General features: G+C 48.0%; 1 gene segment (V, D, J or C); it reads left to right on the forward strand.

Annotated features, from left to right (window-relative positions):
- The first annotated feature begins 1,696 nt into the window (after positions 1–1,696).
- The window catches only part of LOC311103028 (T-cell receptor beta-1 chain C region-like), a 24,235-nt gene continuing 10,190 nt past the window's right edge, over positions 1,697–15,741 (forward strand). The window contains exons 1-2 of the C gene segment in view: positions 1,697–1,739; positions 2,051–2,294.

Here is a 15,741-nt window from a genome sequence, read left to right on the forward strand (position 1 = left end):
TAACCACCGTGCTTCTATAAATATGCATTGCTTGCTTTGGGGTTTTAGGCTGGGTTTCGGTATAAGCACTTTGTGACATCTGCTGATGTAAAAAGGGCTTTATAAATAAATTGGATTGATTGATACAACAACCTATACCAGCCAGCCACAGGAGGAGAGGAAGGTGGATGGGGGAAGGAGGAGAGGGGAGAGGAGGAGGGGAGAGAGGAAGGAGGAGGAGAGAGAGAGAGGAGGGGAAGATAGGAAGGAGGAGGGGAGAGAGAGGAAGAAAGAGGGGAGAGAGAGAGGAGGGGAAGAGAGGAAGGAGGAGGGGAGAGAGAGGAGAGGAAGAGAGGAAGGAGGAGGGGAGAGAGAGAGAGGAGGGGAGAGAGAGAGGAGGGGAGAGAGAGGAAGGAGGAAGGGAGAGAGAGAGGAGGGGAGAGAGAGGAAGGAGGAGGGGAGAGAGGAAGGAGGAGGGGAGCGAGAGGAAGGAGGAGGGGAGAGAGAGGAAGGAGGAGGGGAAGAGAGGAAGGAGGAGGGGAGAGAGGAAGGAGGAGGGGAGAGAGAGGAAGGAGGAGGGGAGAGAGGAAGGAGAGGAGAGAGAGGAAGGAGGAGGGGAGAGAGGAAGGAGGCGGGGAGAGAGGAAGGAGGAGGGGAAGAGAGGAAGGAGGACGGGAGAGAGAGGAAGGAGGACGGGAGAGAGAGGAAGGAGAGGAGGAGGGGAGAGAGAGGAGGAGGAGGGGAGAGAGAGAGGAGGAGGGGAGAGAGGAAAGAGGAGGGGAGAGAGGAAGGACGAGGGGAGAGAGAGGAAGGACGAGGGGAAGAGAGGAAGGAGGAGGGGAGAGAGAGAGGAGGAGGGGAGAGAGGAAGGAGGAGGGGAGAGAGGAAGGAGGAGGGGAAGAGAGGAAGGAGGACGGGAGAGAGAGGAAGGAGGAGGGGAGAGAGGAAGGAGAGGAGGAGGGGAGAGAGAGGAGGAAGAGGGGAGAGAGAGGAAGGAGGAGGGGAAGAGAGGAAGGAGGAGGGGAGAGAGCGGAAGGAGGAGGGGAGAGAGAGGAAGGAGGAGGGGAAGAGAGGAAGGAGGAGGGGAGAGAGAGGAAGGAGGAGGGGAGAGAGAGGAAGGAGGAGGGGAAGAGAGGAAGGAGGAGGGGAGAGAGGAAGGAGGAGGGGAGAGAGAGGAAGGAGGAGGGGAGAGAGGAAGGAGGAGGGGAGAGAGGAAGGAGGAGGGGAGAGAGAGAGGAGGAGGGGAAGAGAGGAAGGAGGAGGGGAGAGAGAGGAAGGAGGAGGGAGGAGAGAGGAAGGAGGAGGGGAGAGAGGAAGGAGGAGGGGAGAGAGAGAGGAGGAGGGGAGAGAGAGGAAGGAGGAGGGGAGAGAGGAAGGAGGAGGGGAGAGAGAGGAAGCAGGAGGGGAGAGAGAGGAAGGAGTAGGGGAGAGAGAGGAAGTAGGAGGGGAGAGAGAGGGAGGAGGAGGGGAGAGAGAGGAAGGAGGAGGGGAGAGAGGAAGGAGGGTAGAATATGTGGGGAAAGGCACATTTGTTTGATAGCAGCATCACTTCCTGGTGTCCTGGTGACATCATTTCCTGGTCTGATGAACAGGTGAGAGGTCTGAGGAAGAAGGAGCCAGCCAGAAGGTGACATCATTTCCTGGTCTGAGGAAGGAGAGTGAACAGAGGAGACGTTCAGACTGTTCTCTTTCTCTCAGTCCTCTGATGTCTGTCAGTATGAAGCTGCTGTGTGTGACTCTGTCTCTCCTCCTCACTGCCAGTAAGAACTGTCCTCTACTTACAGACATGACAGGCTACACCAATCAGCAGTGTTTGTGTTGAAACTGTGACAGGCTACACCAATCAGCAGTGTTTGTGTTGAAACTGATATTCTGTGTTTTCAAAGTCAGTCTGATCATTGTTCCTGCAATCTTTAAAATTACAGCAATTATTAGAATTGTTATCACTTCCAGGTTGATACTTACTTTCAAGTGATACTACTTCATAGTTTTTTTTAAAAATGTTTTATGCCTTTTTTCTTCACAGATGTGTCTGGCGGTGTAACCGTTCAACAGTCTCCTGTCCTGTCAGTCTGTAGAGAAGGAGACGTGTCCGTCACGCTACAGTGTTACCATGACGACAGCAGCTACTACTACATGTTCTGGTACCGACAGAGAGACAACAACAACATGGAGATGCTAACATATTCTCTGGGTCAAGACGTGTGGGAAATAGAACCTCCTTTTGTGAAGGATGTAAAATACACCATGAGCAGGCCGAAGCTGACTAGCTCCACTCTGGAGATCAAGAACGTGGAGCTTGGGGACGGGGCTGTGTATTACTGTGCTTCCAGTAGAGCACGATGTCTCAGAACATATACACTTCCCTACAACAACCCCTAGAAGCCACAGGAGGAGGGAGGAGGGGGGAGAGGGGAGGAAGGGGGGAGAGGGGAGGAAGGGGGAGAGGAGGAGGGAGAGAGGAGGGGGGAGAGGATGGAGGATGGAGGAGGGAGGAGGGGGGAGAGGGGAGGAAGGGGGGAGAGGGGAGGAAGGGGGTGGAGGGGGGAGAGGGGAGAGGGGAGGAAGGGGGAGGAGGGGGGAGAGGGGAGGAGGGGAGGAAGGGGGTGGAGGGGGGAGAGGGGAAGGAAGAACCCACACCAGAGAGAAGGGGTAGTTCAGCTGGTGTGGGTTCTTCTTCATCTCTAATTTCTTGGTATTTTGTTCTTAGTCCTCCATTTACAACCTTAGGGCTCTATTCAATCCACATCGCAGAAGTTCACATTTTACAGCGTGATTGAAATTTAAAAGCCAAGTTCCCGCTTTATCGGAGACTACATTCACAGTAAACACTGCATATGTCGGCTCAATCTGAAATATACCTTTACATTTTGATTGCGGAATCTGTAACGCTTCAGCGTTATGGATTGAATAGAACCCTAAACCATCTTCCAGTTATTGTTTTTCCCCTCTTTTCTCCGTCAATAGAAGAACTCCATTCCCTAAATGGTCACCAGATGGCGCCGCGATCGATTCGCTAGTTTTCTTGCTAAAAGGGAGTTTGAAATATTAGCATTATCACATAGGCACTTTTTGAAATGACCTCCAAGAAATTCCACCAAGTTGTCAACAGTAACACCCGAACCACAGAGAAGTTATCAACAGAGACACCCGAACCACAGAGAAGTTGTCAACAGAGACACCCGAACCACAGAGAAGTTGTCAACAGAGACCCGAACCACAGAGAAGTTGTCAACAGAGACACCCGAACCACAGAGAAGTTGTCAACAGAGACCCGAACCACAGAGAAGTTGTCAACAGAGACCCGAACCACAGAGAAGTTGTCAACAGAGACACCCGAACCACAGAGAAGTTGTCAACAGAGACACCCGAAACACAGAGAAGTTGTCAACAGAGACACCCGAACCACATAGAAGTTGTCAACAGAGACACCCGAACCACAGAGAAGTTGTCAACAGAGACACCCGAACCACAGAGAAGTTGTCAACAGAGACACCCGAACCACAGAGAAGTTGTCAACAGAGACACCCGAACCACAGAGAAGTTGTCAACAGAGACACCCGAACCACATAGAAGTTGTCAACAGAGACACCCGAACCACAGAGAAGTTGTCAACAGAGACACCCGAACCACAGAGAAGTTGTCAACAGAGACACCCGAACCACAGAGAAGTTGTCAACAGAGACACCCGAACCACAGAGAAGTTGTCAACAGAGACACCCGAACCACAGAGAAGTTGTCAACAGAGACACCCGAACCACAGAGAAGTTGTCAACAGAGACATCCGAACACAATGAGGGAAAGCTAACTAATTACATGGAGGCTAACAGGCTAATATATAATTTTTGTTGAAGGAGAAACAGAAAAGGATAGACAGAATTAGGATTACAGATCAGACAGTCTCAGTCAAAGTGAGAATGTAGTATGTCTTCATTGGGGATCTACTTTATCTATGTTGGGCTGTGATATCGTTCTCCTGACTAGACTACTTGTCACCATTAGCAACCAGTAGCTAGCGGCACAAGCTATTAGCTAGCTATATAACGTTATATATCCTGACAACGTTGACGCTCAATATATTTTGTTAAATTCTCAGCAATGTTCACAATTGAATTCAGGACGGAATGCTTTTTAATAGTATTTGTTTATGTTGCAGCTAGGTAACTAGCTAGCGGCTGTTAGCTAGCAGGCTCCAGGGTTAAACGTCCCGTACAAGCGACCAACAGTAACGTTATAGCCACAGCTACCTCTCCGACCGGTGATGGTCAGAGAGGAGCAATGCCTCTGCTGTCAGGAATGTGCTCAGGAGGCTAGCATAATTCAGGGTGCGTTGCCTCCTTGCCCACCCCAGCGTTGGCCCCCACAATGACAGAGGTATACTTACCACCTTCTTCCACAAGCCAAAGAGGAACTGTAACATTAGTAAGCAGCCAGACCAAGCAGCCAGACCAGGAGGACAGACCAGGAGGACAGACCAGGAGGACAGAGCAGGAGGACAGACCAGGAGGACAGACCAGGAGGACAGACCAGGAGGACAGACCAGGAGGACAGACCAGGAGGACAGAGCAGGAGGACAGACCAGGAGGACAGAGCAGGAGGACAGACCAGGAGGACAGACCAGGAGGACAGAGCAGGAGGACAGACCAGGAGGACAGACCAGGAGGACAGACCAGGAGGACAGACCAGGAGGACAGACCAGGAGGACAGATGTCCATCAGATTAGTTATTTCATTGAATTCATTACTTTTTTTTCACAAGCTCTTTTGCTGCATCTAAGTGAGCTAACGTTCCCTAGAACCAGTCCTTAGAACAGTCACCACTAGCCGGCCTCCGCCCAGTACCCTGCCCTGAACTTTAGTCACTGTTACTAGCCGGCCTCCGCCCAGTACCCTGCCCTGAACTTTAGTCACTGTTACTAGCCGGCCTCCGCCCAGTACCCTGCTCTGAACTTTAGTCACTGTTACTAGCCGGCCTCCGCCCAGTACCCTGCTCTGAACTTTAGTCACTGTTACTAGCCGGCCTCCGCCCAGTACCCTGCCCTGAACTTTAGTCACTGTTACTAGCCGGCCTCCGCCCAGTACCCTGCCCTGAACTTTAGTCACTGTTACTAGCCGGCCTCCGCCCAGTACCCTGCCCTGAACTTTAGTCACTGTTACTAGCCGGCCTCCGCCCAGTACCCTGCCCTGAACTTTAGTCACTGTTACTAGCCGGACTCCGCCCAGTACCCTGCCCTGAACTTTAGTCACTGTTACTAGCCGGCCTCCGCCCAGTACCCTGCCCTGAACTTTAGTCACTGTTACTAGCCGGCCTCCGCCCAGTACCCTGCCCTGAACTTTAGTCACTGTTACTAGCCGGCCTCCGCCCAGTACCCTGCCCTGAACTTTAGTCACTGTTACTAGCCGGCCTCCGCCCAGTACCCTGCCCTGAACTTTAGTCACTGTTACTAGCCGGCCTCCGCCCAGTACCCTGCCCTGAACTTTAGTCACTGTTACTAGCCGGACTCCGCCCAGTACCCTGCCCTGAACTTTAGTCACTGTTACTAGCCGGCCTCCGCCCAGTACCCTGCCCTGAACTTTAGTCACTGTTACTAGCCGGCCTCCGCCCAGTACCCTGCCCTGAACTTTAGTCACTGTTACTAGCCGGCTACCACCCGGTACTCAACCCTGCACCTTAGAGACTGTTGTTCAATGTACAGTATGCATCTGTTGGTCACAGATACCTTTTTTTTTTTTACGTAGGGGTGTGGATCAGAAAACCAGTCAGTATCTGGTGTGACCACCATTTGCATCATGCATTGCAACACATCTCCTTCGCATTGAGTTGATCAGGCTGTTGATTGTGGCTTGTGGAATGTTGTCCCACTCCTCTTCAATGGTTGTGCAAAGTTTCTGGATATTGGTGGGAACTGGAACACTCAGTCAATACACGTCAATCCAGAGAATCATAAACATGCTCAGTGGGTGACATGTCTGGTGAGTATGCAGGCCATGGAAGAACTGGGACATTTTCAGCTTCCAGGAATTGTGTACAGATCCTTGTGACATGGGGCCGTGCATTATCATGCTGAAACATGAGGTGATGGCGGCGGATGAATGGCACAACAATGGGCCTCAGGATCTCGTCACGGTATCTCTGTGCATTCAAATTGCCATCGATAAAATGCAATTGTGTTCGTTGTCCGTAGCTTATGCCTGCCCATACCATAACCCCACCGCCACCATGGGGCACTCTGTTCACAACACTGACATCAGCAAACCTCTCACCCACACAACGCCATATATGCTGTCTGCCATCTGCCCTGTACAGTTGAAACCGGGATTAATCTGTGAAGAGCACACTTCTCCAGCGTGCCAGTGGCCAATGAAGGTGAGCATTTGCCCACTGAAGTCAGTTACGATGCTGAACTGTAGTCAGGTCAAGGCCCTGGTGAGGATGACGAGCACGCAGATGAGCTTCCCTGAGACGGTTTCTGACAGTTTGTGCAGAAATTATTTGGTTGTGCAAACCTACAGTTTCATCAGCTGTCCAGGTGGCTGGTCTCAGACGAACCCGCAGGTGAAGAAGCCAGATGTGGAGGTTCTGGGCTAGCGTGGTTACATGCGGTCTGCGGTTGTGAGGCCGGTTGGACGTACTGCCGAATTCTCTAAAATGACGTTGAAGCGGCTTAATGTAGAGAAATTAACATTCAATTCTCTGGCAACAGCTCTGGTGGGCATTCCTGCAGTCAGCATGCCAATTGCACACATTTTAGAGTAGTATTTTATTGTCCCCAGCACAAGGTGCACCTGTGTAATGATCGTGCTGTTTAATCAGCTTCTTGATATGCCACACCTGTCAGGTGGATGGATTATCTTGGTAAAGGAGAAATGCTCACTAACAGGGATGTAAACACATTTCTGCACAACATTTGAGAGAATTAAGCTTTTTGTGCTATGGAACATTTCTGGGATCTTTTATTTCAGCTCATGAAACATGGGTCCAACACTTTACATGTTGCGTTTGTATTTTGGTTCAGTACATATTAAATGTTAAATTAAACTAAAGTATAAAAACAGGCTTACTCCGCATCCTTGTCATTATTCTATGTATAAAGTCAGGGATTTGCTATCATCCCCAGCTTCCAATTGGCTCATTCATCCCCAGCTTCCAATTGGCTCATTCATCCCCAGCTTCCAATTGGCTCATTCATCCCCAGCTTCCAATTGGCTCATTCATCCCCAGCTTCCAATTGGCTCATTCATCCCCAGCTTCCAATTGGCTCATTCATCCCCAGCTTCCAATTGGCTCATTCATCCCCCCTCCTGTAGCTATTCCCCAGGTCATTGCTGTAAATAAGAACGTGTTCTCAGTCAAGTTACCTGGTAAAATAAGGGTAAAATATAAATCTAATAAAATACATAACTTGCAGTTGAAAAGGTTTAGAGGAGGGTTAAAACATCTACTTTATTCAGATGCACGGTTGTCTCCAACTACAGCTGGAGGGCAGGATGAGTCCCCACTGTGATGGCTTCATGGAGGGCAGGATGAGACCCTACTGGCTTCATGGAGGGCAGGATGAGTCACCACTGTGATGGCTTCATGGAGGGCAGGATGAGTCCCCACTGTGATGGCTTCATGGAGGGCAGGATGAGACCCCACTGTGATGGCTTCATGGAGGGCAGGATGAGTCCCCACTGTGATGTCTTCATGGAGGGCAGGATGAGTCCCCACTGTGATGGCTTCATGGAGGGCAGGATGAGTCCCCACTGTGATGGCTTCATGGAGGGCAGGATGAGACCCTACTGGCTTCATGGAGGGCAGGATGAGTCCCCACTGTGATGGCTTCATGGAGGGCAGGATGAGACCCCACTGTGATGGCTTCATGGAGGGCAGGATGAGACCCTACTGGCTTCATGGAGGGCAGGATGAGTCCCCACTGTGATGGCTTCATGGAGGGCAGGATGAGTCCCCACTGTGATGGCTTCATGGAGGGCAGGATGAGTCCCCACTGTGATGGCTTCATGGAGGGCAGGATGAGTCCCCACTGTGATGGCTTCATGGAGGGCAGGATGAGTCCCCACTGTGATGGCTTCATGGAGGGCAGGATGAGTCCCCACTGTGATGGCTTCATGGAGGGCAGGATGAGTCCCTACTGTGATGGCTTCATGGAGGGCAGGATGAGTCCCCACTGGCTTCATGGAGGGCAGGATGAGTCACCACTGGCTTCATGGAGGGCAGGATGAGTCCCCACTGTGATGGCTTCATGGAGGGCAGGATGAGTCCCCACTGTGATGGCTTCATGGAGGGCAGGATGAGACCCCACTGTGATGGCTTCATGGAGGGCAGGATGAGTCCCCACTGTGATGGCTTCATGGAGGGCAGGATGAGTCCCCACTGTGATGGCTTCATGGAGGGCGGGATGAGTCCCCACTGTGATGGCTTCATGGAGGGCAGGATGAGTCCCCACTGTGATGGCTTCATGGAGGGCAGGATGAGACCCTACTGGCTTCATGGAGGGCAGGATGAGTCCCCACTGTGATGGCTTCATGGAGGGCAGGATGAGACCCCACTGTGATGGCTTCATGGAGGGCAGGATGAGTCCCCACTGTGATGGCTTCATGGAGGGCAGGATGAGTCCCCACTGTGATGGCTTCATGGAGGGCAGGATGAGACCCTACTGGCTTCATGGAGGGCAGGATGAGTCCCCACTGTGATGGCTTCATGGAGGGCAGGATGAGTCCCCACTGTGATGGCTTCATGGAGGGCAGGATGAGTCCCCACTGTGATGGCTTCATGGAGGGCAGGATGAGTTCCCACTGTGATGGCTTCATGGAGGGCAGGATGAGACCCCACTGTGATGGCTTCATGGAGGGCAGGATGAGTCCCCACTGTGATGGCTTCATGGAGGGCAGGATGAGTCCCTACTGGCTTCATGGAGGGCAGGATGAGTCCCCACTGTGATGGCTTCATGGAGGGCAGGATGAGTCCCCACTGTGATGGCTTCATGAAGGGCAGGATGAGTCCCCACTGTGATGGCTTCATGGAGGGCAGGATGAGTCCCCACTGTGATGGCTTCATGGAGGGCAGGATGAGTCCCGACTGTGATGGCTTCATGGAGGGCAGGATGAGTCCCCACTGTGATGGCTTCATGGAGGGCAGGATGAGTCCCTACTGGCTTCATGGAGGGCAGGATGAGTCCCCACTGTGATGGCTTCATGGAGGGCAGGATGAGTCCCCACTGTGATGGCTTCATGGAGGGCAGGATGAGACCCCACTGTGATGGCTTCATGGAGGGCAGGATGAGTCCCTACTGGCTTCATGGAGGGCAGGATGAGTCCCCACTGTGATGGCTTCATGGAGGGCAGGATGAGTCCCCACTGTGATGGCTTCATGGAGGGCAGGATGAGACCCCACTGTGATGGCTTCATGGAGGGCAGGATGAGTCCCTACTGGCTTCATGGAGGGCAGGATGAGTCCCCACTGTGATGGCTTCATGGAGGGCAGGATGAGTCCCTACTGGCTTCATGGAGGACAGGATGAGTCCCCACTGTGATGGCTTCATGGAGGGCAGGATGAGTCCCCACTGTGAAGACCTGGGTGTACCTGCAGGGAAGAAAACACAGACAGAGAGAAAAGTCCGGTGGTAATACGTTCATAAGTCTTACCAGGTACAATGGGTCTCTGTGACCTGGAAATCATCATAGCTCGATGCAAGGTAATGTAAGGTAATCAAAAACATTTAATAACAGAAAGGTGTATTTTCTCTGTCAGTGGTGTAGAGTATTTGTATGAATGATGTATCAATTCAGAATCAAGAAGAGGATACATTAAAATAATTGGATTGAGAAAGGCAACACATTTTGGGTTATCATTCCTGTAGTGTAATGGAGCCAAGCTGTACATTTATTGTCTCAATCCAATTATTTTCATGTATCCTCTTCTTGAGAGGAGAGAGGAGTTGGCTACAAATCATCCTATCTATGCTGAGTACAATAACATAGGGGGGGGGGGTTAATATGGTTAGCAATACAGAACTTACTCTGGGTCCAATAACCAGGAACACTTGCAGCACCGGTTTCACCAGCATCCCCTAGTGGGAAAAGCATCAGCTGGAATTTGAACACAAAGAGAGAGGTTAAGATAATGATCAATCCTGCCTTGATATAAATGGGAGATTCAAATGAATGTTGTAGTTTCATACACACGTCTTTAGTTAGCCTCCATCAGGGCTGTCACTGTGTAGAGTTCTGAAAACAGAGGCACAACACAGGACATCCCAAGATCAACATAATTAGAAGAACTGCAGTCTGTCACTGTGAACATTGCATCATTCTGTTGTGATTTTGGCAAACAGCGACATTAGAAACAGACAGCTCTCTGAACACACATCGACTAATAGACACTATTTGAAGAAAATAAAAAAAGAGAGTGTCCGAATACTAAATATTATGCAAATGTTTTATAGTCTGTGACATTTAAAAAATAGTACTCTGAATTAGTAATCTAACGCGTGATCGCGTTGACTCCTGCATTCGTTCAGCCTGTCAATTTCAGATCAACAAATGAATTGGGAAATAAATGAAAGTCTCAATCTATTTTAGTTTCACTGTCAGGTTTGATCAACAAATGAATTGGGAAATAAATGAAAGTCTCAATCTATTTTAGTTTCCTTCAAAAAACGAGTTGTTATTTTGACCTTTCCACAAACGGTCTGTATGTGTTGCTTGATATGAACAAGTGTATCAAAGAATAGGTCACGCCTCCACGATTAGTTAGTGGCTACTTCCTGGCCAGTGATCTAGTAAAGCCTAACCTATGGATTGTGCATCCATGAAATGTGGTATCAGCCTGCTCCGTAAACACCCACAGAACACAACTATGTAGACTATTTCATGGGTGCAACATCCACAGGTTAGGCTGCACAGTGAAATATAAGTATGGATGAAATTCTACAGTCTAATACATCCACAGTGCGATTTCAACAGATTTTCTTTGTCAGATTAACTATTTATTGTCGTTTGTTGAATTTACATAACGTTCCGACTTTGTTTAGCATTATCTAGTCCAAATATAGCATGATTCCACTTTTTGTATCCGTGTGTAATTATTTCTAACCAGTTGGCTAACGTAGCAAAGACAGTACGGTTTAGAAACTCTGTAATGTAATGTAGTCTGTGTGTCCATTAGTGATGGGAAGTTCGGCTCTTTTTTACTGACTCGTTCAGTCAAAAGAACAAATCTTTCGACTAATTTTGTTAATTTGAGTCAGTAATTCCCAGAGCACGCAGGACCCCCTACCGGCGAACAATGAATTGAAACCTCTAAAGAGTCGTGATTCAACGAGCCTCTCATTCGCATGTCGTTCACCATAGTGGGGCTTATTGGAGCTGTCATTTGTGACTGAGACTTGTAAACGTGTGCTTTAAACAACGTACATTTGTTGATTGCTAGGCATACAAATACGATTATTTCTTGATACATTTTAAACGAGGTCTAGTTGTGGCTGCAACCGGACTAGATTGTGAACGACTCTTGATGGAATGCATTGCTTGACGATTCATACTAAATTATTCCGCTGCTCTGTCGTTGTTTGTTGAGCAGAGGCTGTGTATGTTTTTGGTTCTACAAAGCTGTGTCCATCATAACATTCAATAATCAATGATCAGTTCTAAACATGTATTCTTCTTCTCTATGCGCATTATCTATTTTCCTGCACACATGAGACATAATGTTGGTGGTCAGAGCACTCTCTGGAGCCGCTGAGCTGGAGGAGTGAATATTAATCCTAGTGTAGGACTCCTTGTGGCTAACACTAGCAAGTCAAATGAACAACAAAAATTAACGAGTCACTCAGGTAAACAAATTATGACTCTCAAGTCAGTAAAAATAGTTGTTGAAAAAATTATGAATCGTTTGCAAATTGCAAATCACTAGTGCCCATGAGCTCCCAAGTTAACTGTGTCTTTTGGCGTCCATGATTAGCTAGTTAGCTGTGTCTTTTGGCGTCCATGATTAGCTAGTTAGCTGTGTCTTTTGGCGTCCATGATTAGCTAGTTAGCTGTGTCTTTTGGCGTCCATGATTAGCTAGTTAGCTGTGTCTTTTGGCGTCCATGATTAGCTAGTTAGCTGTGTCTTTTGGCGTCCATGATTAGCTAGTTAGCTAGTTGCTACTGCATGACCAGTGTGAGACAGCATGCTAGCTGTATAATAATATAATAGTTATAGTGCACAGTAATAATGTTTGGTGGCAGGACGTGCTATTATCAGACCTTCCGGGAAAACCCCCTGGAAATTAATAAAAAAAAAAAAAAAACGTTTTAAGTGAAATATTAGCTTTTGTCTGAAGCCGAGAAAGACCGGAAATTCAACATCTATTTACATGAAAAGGGCGTTTACATTATTATAATAAATTATTATCCAGGTACATTACCAAGTATATTAAACCAGCTTTAAGAGTATGTGTTAGGCTGTTTGATAGAAGGTTTGAATCCTAATCAACCCATCCAATGTGAGTGCATCTGTTGTTAAAGTACAGTAGATCAATAAAGCTACAGTACTCTAGCAGATGTCGAGCTGCGTAACGTATTGCTGAACAGCTTAAGTCCAATTAGATTTTGAATGTCCCTTCTTTTTCATCTTCAGACAAAAACTAATATTTCCCTTAAAACGTTGTTTTTTGTATGAATAGATATTACAATCAGTGGGTGTTTCTCTGACTGTCTGACTGGCATGCAGATATCCCTAGTAGAGTGGTTTGCGAAAGTATTCACCCCCCTTTGGCATTTGTCCTATTTTGTTGCCTTACAACCTGGAATTAAAATGGATTTTTTGGGGGTTTTATATAATTTAATTTACACAACATGCCTACCACTTTGAAGATGCAAAATATTTTTTATTGTGAAACAAACAAAAAATAAGACAAAAAAACTGAAAACTTGAGCGTGCATAACTATTCACCTCCAAGACATTTAAATGTTTCCCCTTAATCCACTCGAGTGTTGCTTTAGCAGTATGCTTAGGGTCATTGTCCTGCTGGAAGGTGAACCTCTGTCCCAGTCTCAAATCTCTGGAATACTGAAACAGGTTTCCCTCAAGAATTTCTTTGTATTTAGTGCCATCCATCATTCCTTCAATTCTGACCAGTTTCCCAGTCCCTGCCAGTTAAAAACATGGTATTCTCGGGGTGATGAGAGGTGTTGGGTTTGCGCCAGACATAGCGTTTTCCTTGATGGCCAAAAAGCTCATTTTTTGTCTCATCTGACCATAGTACCTTCTTCCATATGTTTGGAGAGTCTCCCACATGCCTTTTGGCGAACACCAAACGTGTTTTCTTTTTTTTTCTTTAAGCAATGGCTTTTTTTCTGGCCACTCTTCCGTAAAGCCCAGCTCAGTGGAGTGTACGGCTTAAAGTGGTCCTATGGACAGATACTCCAATCTCCGCTGTGGAGCTTTGCAGCTTCTTCAGGGTTATCTTTGGTCTCTTTGTTGCCTCTCTGATTAATGCCCTCCTTGCCTGGTTCGTGAGTTTTGGTGGGTGGCCCTCTCTTGGCAGGTTTGTTATGGTGCCATATTCTTTCCATTTTTTAATAATGGATTTAATGGTGCTCCGTGGAATGTTCAAAGTTTCTGATATTTTTTTATAACCCAACCCTGACCTGTACTTCTCCACAACTTTGTCCCTGACCTGTTTGGAGAGCTCCTTGGTCTTCATGGTGCCGCTTGCTTGGTGGTACCCCTTGCTTAGTGGTGTTGCAGACTCTGGGGCCTTTCAGAACAGGGGTATACTGAGATCATGTGACAGATCATGTGACACTTAGATTGCACACAGGTGGATTTTATTTAACTAATTATGTGACTTCTGAAGGTAATTGGTTGCACCAGATCTTATTTAGGGGCTACATAGCAAAGGGGGTGAATACATATGCACACACCACTTTTCCGTTATTTATTTTTTAGAGTTTATTTGAAACAAGTTTTTTTTTTTTTTTCACTTCACCAATTTGGACTATTTTGTGTATGTCCATTACATGAAATCCAAATAAAAATCCATTTAAATTAAAGGTTGTAATGCAACAAAATAGGAAAAACGCCAAGGGGAATGAATACTTTTGCAAGGCACTGTATACAGTGGTGTAAAGTACTTAAGTAAAAATACTTTAAAGTACTACTTAAGTAGTTTTTGGGGTATCTGTACTTTACTTTACTATTTATATTTTTTCACAACTTTTACTTTTACTTCACTACATTCCTAAAGAAAATAATGTACTTTTACTCCATTTATTTTCCTTGACACCCAAAAGTACTCATTACATTTTGAATGCTTAAACAGGACAGGAAAATTACCTAATTCACACACTTATCAAGAGAACATCCCTGGTCATCCCTACTGCCTCTGATCTGGCAGACTCACTAAACACACATGCTTAGTTTGTAACTAGATAAAATACCAAATAAAATGGTGCTGTCTGGTTTGCTTAATATAAAGAATTTGAAATGATTTATACTTTTAATTTTGATACTTTAGTATATTTAAAACCAAATACTTTTAGGCTTTTACTCAAGTAGTATTTTATTGGGTGACTTTTACTTGAGTCAATTTCTATTAAGGTATCTTTACTTTTACTCAAGTATGACAATTGGGTACTGGTGGTATAGAGTCTTACCATTGTTATCAAATGAGGCTCTTTGATTAAAAAGGGAGCCATTTCTCAGAGACGATCATACACTGACCTCTGGAGGGTAACTGTGGGATTCCACTAATTCCACTCATTCACGCCAGAAGTCTAAACTATCCCATTCAACAAAATTCCATTGGCTTGAGATATAAAACAAAAGGAACACATTTAAGATGACCCCTAAATACATATACCTTTTACACAAACCATGCCACAATATAATGATACTGTCACTAAAGCAGATATGATGAAATGCAATTACAATCAAGTTAGAAGGTACTGCAAGTTTTAGACTGGAGCTTGTCAGCCCTGCTTTATGACAGACAGTTACTGTCACATGATGCAGCATGGCAGAGGGAGAGGAGAGGGGGAAGGGGTGGGGAGGGAGAGGGAGAGGGAGAGGGGAGGGAGAGGGAGGGAGAGGGGAGGAGAGGAGAGGGAGAGGGGAGGAGAGGGGAAGGAGAGGAGAGGGAGAGGAGAGGGAGAGGGGAGGGAGAGGGGAGAGAGAGGAGAGGGAGAGGGGAGGGAGAGGAGAGGAGAGGGAGAGGGAGAGGGAGGGAGGGGAGGGAGAGGAGAGGAGAGGAGAGGGAGAGGGGAGGGAGAGGGGAGGGAGAGGGAGGGAGAGGAGAGGAGAGGAGAGGGAGAGGGGAGGGAGAGGAGAGGGAGAGGGGAGGGAGAGGGGAGGGAGAGGGGAAGGAGAGGGGAGGGAGAGGAGAGGGCGAGGGGAGGGAGAGGGGAGGGAGAGGGGAGGGAGAGGGGAAGGAGAGGGGAGGGAGAGGGGAGGGAGAGGAGAGGGAGAGGGGAGGGAGAGGGGAAGGAGAGGAGAGGGAGAGGGGAGGGAGAGGGGAAGGGGTGGGGAGGGAGAGGGGAGGGAGAGGGGAAGGGGGTGGGAAAAAACTAATTTTCCTCCTCCTCCTCCTTCCCTCCTCTTCCTCCTCCTCCTCTCCTCCTCCTCCTCCTCCTCCTTCCCTCCTCTCCTCCTCCTTCCCTCCTCCTCCTTCCCCCCCTCCTCCTCCTTCCCTCCTCCTCCTCCTCCTCCTCCCCTCGTCCTCCTCTTCCTCCTCTCCTCCCCTCCTCCTCCTCTTCCTCCTTTTCCTCTCCTCCTCCT

The sequence above is a fragment of the Coregonus lavaretus genome, assembly GCF_964263955.1.
Source record: "Coregonus lavaretus genome assembly, chromosome: 27".
NCBI lineage: Eukaryota > Metazoa > Chordata > Actinopteri > Salmoniformes > Salmonidae > Coregonus > Coregonus lavaretus.